At 35.2% G+C, this 7,437-nt stretch overlaps 1 protein-coding gene across 4 annotated transcripts in view; it reads right to left on the reverse strand.

Moving 5' to 3' along the window:
* The window catches only part of Lingo2 (leucine rich repeat and Ig domain containing 2), a 1,146,745-nt gene that overhangs the window by 497,191 nt on the left and 642,117 nt on the right, over positions 1–7,437 (reverse strand). For 3 of the 4 annotated variants that reach the window (XM_029533363.1, XM_021222170.2, XM_029533362.1), the window contains exon 4: positions 2,489–2,568. The gene's annotated coding sequence lies outside the window, so the exon portion shown is untranslated. Of the gene's footprint in view, positions 1–2,488; positions 2,569–7,437 lie in introns of those variants that run through there. The other variant, XM_029533364.1, reaches the window with a different exon arrangement.

Raw genomic sequence — 7,437 nt, forward strand, 5'->3', positions numbered from 1 at the left:
TGTGTGTGTGTGTGTGTGTGTGTGTGTGTGTGTGTGTAATGTATGGCTGTAGGTCTCTGTATTTATTCCTATCTACTTTAAGAAGTAACCCTATGAATGGTGGCTGGGTAAGTGTTATACATTTTCATCTTTATCTTAAGTCTTTTGCAGCCATGCATGTATGTGCTGTGGATGTGTGTGTGTGTTTGTACCTGAAGCAGCCTATGTATATCATCTTAAGTATATCAAGGAGGCTGAACTTAAAAACAAAACCACAAAACAAATAAAAGTAATTTCCCAAAATCTTAAACAACAACAGAAACCATTAAATCAACATCGTTTAGAGGAAAAGCCAAATTTTCTAATATTTACTTATAACCAAAGCTATTTATGAACATATGTGCAATAATACTTTGACACAGTACTACAATAGTTATTAATAAAATAGTACATGCAAATACTTGAATCCGTTTCAGCAGAACTGAGAAAGACACAAAACTCATCTAGCAAAGCCAATTCTTACTTCTGCTTCAATGAGGGTTTCACTGTGTACACAAACAGGCTCAGTTTTCCTTGTTAGTTTTTGAAATGAACAAGTGACATTTATTTTTCGGACCTCTTCCGTGTAGTGGGGGAGTATGCTTTCTGTCTTATTTCAGAGCCGTCCAGGGACTACTTGCACCTCTTAAAGTGATACCCAAGTCTGCAGCGTTCGAGAACTGACAAGGTCCAAACTTCTAAAAACAACCTAAATTTTATTAGAAATAAAAATATGAAAGGGTAAACAAAAGAAATCAAAACCCCTTGAGCCGTCCAACAATATATCTCAAAATTTAGAAGGCTTGATGTTGTATATAGAAATTTAGAAATCATTCCTATGAAATCTAACAGCCTTTTGGCTTCCCGTCAAAAGGTTGAAGCCTCTCTTTCCAGGACTCATGTTCCCGTCACTTTCTTTACACCAGCTTCATTTTAAAAGCTTGGAATTCAATCTTCTTTCTTCATCCATAGATCAAAAGCCAGAATTCTTGCTGTGTGCTGAGGTTTGTCTACTATAACTGGAGCAGACATGAGCTAGAAGCTCAAAGGTGTAGCTCGGAGTCAGATTTGACTGCTGTCCTCTCAGGGCTGAGTGCTGCTTTACTCTAGGATACACAGCGGGCTGTCTGTGTGCAGATCCCTGTCTACACTGTGAGGGATGTTGATTTTGAGAGAGTTAAAGTATTTATTAAAATGTAACGCAGTTATTATGCATTCATTGAAGAGCTGCTATGATAATTAAAAGTGGATATCGTACTTCCTGCATTCATCATCTCACATCTCCTGCAAATACTTTTTAGTCGTCCTACAAAAACATCCAGTCTGCAGTAGATTACACACACCAACTGTCCCTGGACTACAGAAAGCCTAAAAAGCTCAGAGCAATAAGATATCCAGAGAGCCAGGTAACCTCTCAGTATAGGAGCCTCTCTATCTCTAAAAACTGAAAGGGTGAATTCTACCCCGTTTTTTTTTATCAGCGTGTGAGTGGTAGATGAATTTACATATTTATAAGCCATTTGTAAGTTATAGGACTGCATGTAAATACACAAGCATCATATTCTAAGCAATTATCCCTCGGAAAGTAGCTTGGCATCTCAGCTAAAAGCTTAATGTATCTTAACTACACCAAAGTGTTGGTTTTATAAATCAGTGGGGGAGTGGAAACTGGAAAACGTGAACCAGAATACTCCCAGAGAATACTGGGATTCTAGACAATTCATTGACAAGTTGACAGTTTCTTCATTTGCTATTGCAAGCGTCATTACACCAGTTTATAGTGAGTGTTAAACAAGACAGTACAGTAAAGTATCTTGGATATATGATTGTGGCATGTAGAAAATATTAAGTATGAGCTATCCTACTGTCTTTAAGTTCTTGTCATATGCAGAGTAAACTATGACAATGTTGGAATGTCCTTTTTTTCACTGATGCTTAAGAAATATAACCAGGTAACAATAACCCCTGCTATTAAATCAGGAAACAAAATGTCAATAAATGGAAATATGTTCATGTAATCACTTTGCCACTTTAAATCCCTATCAATTTCTAACAATTTTGTTTTGTTTTTACTTTTCCCATATAAAAACTTGTCCTGTTTTCCTTGGGAAAACAGAACTGTATTTATCATGGGACAGAAAACAAAATAGCCTGGTCATATGCAGAATGTATAAAGATTGAACTAGAATAATTAAATTGTACAGTAGGTTAGAAAGGGTTGGGGGGATGAGGAAGGAGGAACTTTGGTGGGAGACAGATCAAAGGGAACACAATTTCAGTGAGATAGATTTCTTCCGAGTCACAGGAAAGTCACAGACTGAGTTTTAAAAGCATTTGCCATTTCTAAAATAATGTATCGTGAGACTGTTTGGATTAAAAACAAATGAACAAGCAAAGAAACAAAAATACAGTACCAACAGAAGTCATGACGTATAGAAAAGAAAGCACAGTGTCGCGTTTGTCGACTTACCAACATGAACTGGGCTCCTCATGCTGGTCGCCACCTGCACTCTTGATCTTAGAACCTCTTTTTATGATTAGTTCACTATGCTGCAGAAAAGGGGGAGGGGAGAAAATAGCATGAAGCATCAACAGTTGGAACTCACTTAATTTTTCTCTTTTATAAACGTTTAAAACAATAATAGTGAGTGATTCATTTCATGGCTTTGATAGTATCCATTTTGAAGGCAATACGTTGTCATATGTCTCCAGAACATGGATTTATACTTATCCCTATGACCAAGGCATATAATAATACTTTTTATTATTTAGAAGAATAAGGCATACACAGTTCAAATGCAAGACCAATGTGAGATACTATGCGTACACATCTATTTTTTTTAATTAAATGTATGTTTTGTTTTTGTAAATAGGGTCTTACTATTTAGCCCTGGCTCCCCTAGAAGATAGAAAAAACATGGTAGCTTAAAGCTCAGAACTCAGCCTGACTCTGCCTTCTTAGTGCTGAGATTAATGGCCCTGTGAAGGTTTCTTAGTGTGTCATAGCCATCTTCACCAGTGTTCTCCATGCATACCATTGCACCATTTCCAAATCACGTGCTTTGAATTGAATTGAATCATGCATGCTATTCATATGTGTTTATATAATTAGACGGGGGAAATTTTAAGAGTTACTTCATAAGCAGGATTTCATTTATCAATTAATTGCTATTGTCTACCATAATAGAATGTATAATATAATTACATATGAGTTTAATAGATATCTACAAACATTTTTGATTATCATCACTGTATGTTAAAATTGGATTCACTTGGATTTAATATCTAATCGAGAAATTTTAACATTAAAGAAAAGATGAAGGCTAATGTGATCCGTCTTGTTTTTGTTACTCCAGAGACCCACCATATCATTTCATTTCTTTTGCTGCAAATTTAAATGTTATTTGAAGCTATTTCTTTGAAAGGATACAGCTAAGTGGACCATATGCACAGCACCTTAGCTTTGGTTGAGATTGGAAATCTATTGTTCTGAATAGTTTATTCTTTCTAAGACCAGATGTGAAAAAAATTCAGAGAATTCATGGTGGATGTGGAAGTATAAAAAGTTGAGAAATCTTTAGAACAAATGGAAAAATATAATCTACATATAGGTGTGTGTGTGTGTGTGTGTGTGTGTGTGTGTGTTCTAAATATATATGGGGAAACTTTACTATGAGCAAACATCTATAAACCTTCATGACCCTGGAATAGTATCTTATAGAAGTAGCTGACATGTTTCTGACTTCTTAGAGGTCAGCTTATTTTCTACCTAGCATCTTTTTCAAACATTTCCTTGATTCCTATGCATTTTTAAAAACATAACTTTATTCATTTCTTTAAGTATCAACCTTTCCTTTCAGGCTTTCAATGACCTCCAGTGAAGTACATTTGATAGACAGCTGCTAGGCTTTCCTGAAGGAAGGATATTGTTGAGTTTGTTACTGACACACTGAAGCTGCTGCCTCTGGATCTGCTGAGGTTTACTGAGAAATTCACCTTCATCAACAGCAGCACCACCTCTTTTTCATACATGAGTTCCTCCACCAATTGTATCAGATAAGATCTTTAAGTCTGGTTAGCCTATTATAGAAACTGTTACAGGACTGTGGAGTAAAAAACAAACAAACAAACAAACAAAAAACTAGGGAAGGAAAGCTCTGTTTTCTAACAAAGCCTAAGCTCAGTGTATTTAACTGTCTTCCATCCCCAATTTTGCTATCGTTTTTATGTTTTTTTTTTTTTTGAGAATTAAGATTGCTTTTCCTCATAGGTATCATCACCATTATTCTAGATCTCTATGGCCAGAAAAAAAAATCTTGCTGGTAGTCCTGTGTCTATATCAATGGACTGCCTAGTGATAAAGTACATTTCTGTGTACTGCAGGCACTTTGAAAATAGCTCGTATCAAACTAAATGAGGTCTAGTATAAATAAAAAGCCCGAGACATTGCAGATGGCACTTAGGAAGATATTGGTGTGACAGCTAGAAAGATGCAGTGTGACCCTCTGCAATTGATGCTTTGTATCGAGTGTGGAGTCTAATAAAATGAGCTGCATCATGGAACTAGTTTGTTCAATGAAATCTGTATTAAGCCTAACTATGAGCTTTGTCTGCTGCGTTAGTAAAAGCGGGAACAAGATAAAAGATCAAACTGTAACTTGAATCAGATACATGACACAAAAAACCCCAATGTAATGCGTATTTTCTACCCTAATCAAAGTGAGAATTGAAAGAATATTTATATTATATATGTTGCCTTGCGGTGGCATTATTTCAAATACACCAAAGCATGGCTTTATTTTTATTCTAAAAAAAATTCTCTGGCATAAGTTACACTTTGATTCATTTTTCTAGCACTTTCATAGCTGTAGCTCATTAAATTATGCTTGTATTGTGAAAGCTGCCCCGAATCTACACTGTTAACCTGAAAGGAATGTAGGATAAAGGGTTATTTTGAATACATCCTTTTGAATACATCCTTTTTTTTTTTTTTTTTTTTTTTTTTTTTTAAGTTCAACAAGCTTCCTAACTTTTGCATTGTTATAGAAAATCTAAAAAATCTGGTAAGGGAGATAGGGAGGAAGTGAAGCCAGCTCCAGGCAATAGGCTCATTTCTATATATAGCCTGGGAATCTAACCAGTTGTGTTGGCACAAGCAGTGGATTCTAGTAGCATAGTCTTTCCTAAAATAGTCTTCACCCAAATGTGCCGAGTAAGAATTGCTCATTGAAGTTTGATTGCCATCTGTTGGGAATTGTTTAGTGACAGAGATAATCACACAACCTTCAAGTCATAAATGATATAGATCATCTCTCTATCCCCTATTCACTATGAGGATTTTGTTAACAAGATGGTTTACTGAATAACAGCTCTGATTGTCGGACAAATTGTCACACCTTGGTCCAAGAATTGTTCTCTATAACTACTCAATATATACATGGCAGTTCTCCAAATTACTGAAGAAAGCTGTCATGTCTTTGCCAAGATATATAGCATCATTTAACTTTAATTGCACTATGTCTTGAAGACAAAATGATAGCCACATTCCTTATATAATGAGTTTGTTGAAACCTCACTATTCTGGTCACCTTCTTTTAGATATACCTCAACTTATCAATATATCATTTGAAAATATACACAGGATTACATTTTTNTTTTTTTTTTTTTTTTTTTTTTTTTTTTTAAGTTCAACAAGCTTCCTAACTTTTGCATTGTTATAGAAAATCTAAAAAATCTGGTAAGGGAGATAGGGAGGAAGTGAAGCCAGCTCCAGGCAATAGGCTCATTTCTATATATAGCCTGGGAATCTAACCAGTTGTGTTGGCACAAGCAGTGGATTCTAGTAGCATAGTCTTTCCTAAAATAGTCTTCACCCAAATGTGCCGAGTAAGAATTGCTCATTGAAGTTTGATTGCCATCTGTTGGGAATTGTTTAGTGACAGAGATAATCACACAACCTTCAAGTCATAAATGATATAGATCATCTCTCTATCCCCTATTCACTATGAGGATTTTGTTAACAAGATGGTTTACTGAATAACAGCTCTGATTGTCGGACAAATTGTCACACCTTGGTCCAAGAATTGTTCTCTATAACTACTCAATATATACATGGCAGTTCTCCAAATTACTGAAGAAAGCTGTCATGTCTTTGCCAAGATATATAGCATCATTTAACTTTAATTGCACTATGTCTTGAAGACAAAATGATAGCCACATTCCTTATATAATGAGTTTGTTGAAACCTCACTATTCTGGTCACCTTCTTTTAGATATACCTCAACTTATCAATATATCATTTGAAAATATACACAGGATTACATTTTTTAAAAAACACTTTAGCATAAACTGAACATCCTAAGACAAATGGAAAATCGTTCTGGTTTGTGAAGAATAATGAGGCCTAAAGTTAAAATGATTTCAACTTCACAAAAGTAGGCAGTGAAGGAACTAAGTGAAAAAAATGATTAAAATGTTAATGGATCATAAGTTGAAGTCTAAGATTGATGTTGGTGGTAGTGTGGGGGAGGCAGAGAGAAATTAGCAACAGCATGTTGATTATGACCCACAGATATTTCAATCACTTATTACTCTAGCTGTTAAATTTTAAAAGGACCAAGCCTCTGAGGGGGATGGAAATAATATTTGATATAGAAAAGGCACATAGTAGTAGGTTTCCACAAGGGTTTTTGTGGAAATGCTTTCCTTTAGTTAGCCTCTCCTTCCCTCTTCCTCTTCTACTCAACGCACCTAAGCTTCCCTGCCTGAACCTCTCCACCCCAACATTCATTTTTAAATTGTTTTCTTATTATTCATTTTCTACTAGCCACTTCCCTTTAAGATATTTCTCCGGTGTCCCTTTCTAATTTCCTACCTTCTAGAGTTGCTCAAATTTAAACATATAGAATGAAAGATTCAAAGCTAGGACCATATATGAAAGAAAACGTGTAATGTCTGCCTTTAGCCTTTCCAATTTAGAAAGTCCTTACCTATGTCCACACCATGTATATTCTCTACTGTTTCTTCCATCGATTTTAAGTTGACAGCTGTGTTTAAAATTGCTGATCTCTTTTTACTTTTGTGTGATTTTTTTTTTTTTAAGGCAAGGAGAAAAAGGAATCTAGTTTCTCTCTTCCACGCGTATATAAACAGTTTTTATAGTACTTTTTGCTGAAGGGTCTGCTTTTTCTCCAGTGTATATTTTTGGACTCTTTGTCAAAAACCAGCTGGCTTATATATGTGACCTCCATTTTATTGCATTGATCCATGAGTCCGTTTTGCTTTTGTTGTCCCATGCTATGCTGTCTTTTACTGTGGTATAGGTTGAAATCAGGTATGGTTATATCTCCAGCATTGTTCTTACTGAGCAGTATTAATTTGTTAAGGACACTTTTTTTTTTTTTTTTTTTTGCTTTTTAA

Source organism: Mus pahari, chromosome 22 (assembly GCF_900095145.1).
Source record: "Mus pahari chromosome 22, PAHARI_EIJ_v1.1, whole genome shotgun sequence".
Lineage (NCBI taxonomy): Eukaryota > Metazoa > Chordata > Mammalia > Rodentia > Muridae > Mus > Mus pahari.